The sequence below is a fragment of the Raphanus sativus genome, chromosome 6, assembly GCF_000801105.2.
Source record: "Raphanus sativus cultivar WK10039 chromosome 6, ASM80110v3, whole genome shotgun sequence".
NCBI lineage: Eukaryota > Viridiplantae > Streptophyta > Magnoliopsida > Brassicales > Brassicaceae > Raphanus > Raphanus sativus.
Genome location: NC_079516.1, coordinates 14,241,423 through 14,244,299, shown reverse-complemented (window position 1 = coordinate 14,244,299; position 2,877 = coordinate 14,241,423).

Genomic DNA, 2,877 nt, shown 5'->3' with positions numbered 1-2,877 from the left:
AAAAAACTTTTTTAAAAGGTACATGAAAATACAAATTATTATACACATTTAAATATTACAACAACACTAATGTCTGATAAATTTACTCGTGAATCTCTAAAATCTCTAAAATATTGTCCAAACAAATTTTGTCTAACCGAAAGTGGAGCATTACAGAAATAGTTTTAGGAAATAATTGTGGTACTTTCTTGTATTTTAATATTTAATTATGTATTTATATTTATAATTTTATATTGTAATGTAAGATTTTATTAGTTAATATTTTTGTAATATGTTTTAGTTATTTATAAAGTTGTATGGATCTATATTAATTATAAAAATATAAGGAATATAGAGTAAATTACATATAATTTTGAAGTTAAGTTTAAAGTTTTACTTTTGGAGAAAAACACTTTGAAACTTCAACTATAGAGTATTTTAAATTTTAAAATAGAGAATCTTTTTAAAGATACCCTAAAACAAGCAGAAACAATTTCGTTGTCTCTTTAGTTTGTCTATTTAATGACATTAATTTTTGAAAAATTATATACTTTTTTGGTAGATACACGATTATGTCTTATGCATGGCATAAGTTTTTTTTTTTTTTTTTGTAACTGAAAAGGGTTAAACCCGGGTCAATGATGACACAAGCCTAACCCCCGGGTGGAGGTACAGCCCACGGATAGACCCTCTCCTGGGCATTCAAATGAGTCGAAAGCAATAACTCATATCCGTGTGGCCGGTGGGGTTTGAACCCGGATTCGTCGTATTGGGTTTCTTAATTCCCTCAAGCGCCACTAGGCCACCACCACCGATTGCATGGCATAAGTTGCCTCGTAAGTTTTTACCAGAAAAAAAAAGTTGCCTCGTAACTAAAGCTAAGAAATCCAAATCATGTATTATGAAAATATTCGCAAATATCTTTGTGTACATCATTTTACTCCCATCTGGTAATGGCGATTTTGCAACTTAAATTACTCCTTCATCTTGAACGGGCCTTGTGGTCAAGTGGCAGTGGACGGGCCTGGGACGCTAACACGTTTCAGGTTCGATCCTCCTGCTATGCGAAACTAAGTCACATTGTTCTGTTCACCTAACGCGGATATGGGTCCATGCTTTAGGACCCATTTGAATGCCCAGGAGAAGGAGTCCATCCGCGGGCTTGCGACTCCCCCGGAGGTTAGGTCTGGTTCCAATAGTGACCCGGGTTTAACCCTTTATTTTACAAAAAAAAAAAAATTACTCCTTCATCTTACGGACGTGGATGGAAATATAAGACCAACTGTCAACTTGTTAGTTCTTATGGTTAAAATGATTAACCAATAGGTTAAAATGATTAACCATTAGAGTTTAATTTAATAGAAAAGTTAATGACCTTCTAGTGGTTTTTGTTTTTGTCATAATTGCGGTCTAAGATTATTCCATCAATTTGATACTCGATTGACACTAGTAAGGCAATAATATTGGCAGTTGTCATTTTGATGGATCCATTCTAACAGCACATTTTTTTCCAAAACTATCACCTTTTATTCCAATTACTATTGACTCTAAAAGGATACATTGTTTCAATTGGAAAATAATTCTTGCGACTGAATATGGTTTATATAATTTTTTCTTAATTTATTTATCTTACGAATCAGTTAAATTAATTTGTGTTACAAAAGTTTGTAAAACAAGAGATGGAATGACAAAAGAACATCCATATATAAGAATGATAAATTCTTAGGTTCACCCCTAGAGTGGACCTTTAGGTTCACCCAACCAATAGAATTTTGTTATTTCATATTCGGTATCTTTAAAAAAGGAAATAAAATATTGTCAAGTTATATTCTATTTTTAAACTAAAAAATAGAAATAAATAAAAAATAATATTAATTGCAAACAAAAACACATTTAAAAAAAATATTTTTAATACCGTCAGCCAAACACTAAACCCTAAACTCTAAATCCTAACCCTAAACTCTTGGATAAATCCTAAACCCTTGGTAAATCTCAATCACTTGGATAAATTTTAAATCCTTAGGGTTTAGGATTTATCCACAGGTTTAGAGTTTACCCAAGGGTTTAGGGTTTAGGGTTTAGTATTTAGGATTTATGGTTTAGTATTTAGGGTTTAGTGTTTTGCTGACTGTATTAGAAATATATTTTTTTAAATCCAAAGATTTAGAATTTATCCAAGGTTTTAGGTTTACCAAAGATTTAGGGTTTATGATTTAGGATTTAAGGTTTAGTATTTTGGTGACGGTATTTTAAATATAAAATTTTTTTTTGCGACAACTATTATTTTCTGTTTATTTTTTATTTTAAAAACATAATAAAACTTGACAATATTTTATTTCCTTTTTTAAAAGATAATGAATATGAAATAATAAAATCATATTGGTTGGGTGAACCTAAAGATTCACTCTAGGGGTGAACCCAAGTATTTCTCTATAAGAATCCATGCATAGACAAAAGTGGTAGAATGTTTTGATTGAAGGCCCAACAATTAATAAATACACTTTTTTTTCTTTAATAGTAGTCTTAAAATATAAATTGAAACTAATTCAACCAATCATCAATTTTTTTATAACATTAGTCGTACAATTTTCAACAAAATTAAAATTAAATATAAAATTACCAGAATATCATTTATTTTAAAACATCTAAAACTCTTTAAAATATCATCTATTTTGAAACGGATTAAGTAATAATAATAAATCATATATATCGTGTATAATGAACATAATTGTTCCTTTTTTTTTACTAACATAATTGTTCCTTTTCAATATTCGACTATCACCTAGTACACTGCACACTCAGAAATCATGGGAGTGTCACAAAACATGAATGTTTGTTTCAGTAATGACCAAAAATAATAAAATAGATGATAGTCGAAGATGTGTTTGGTGTTTGATT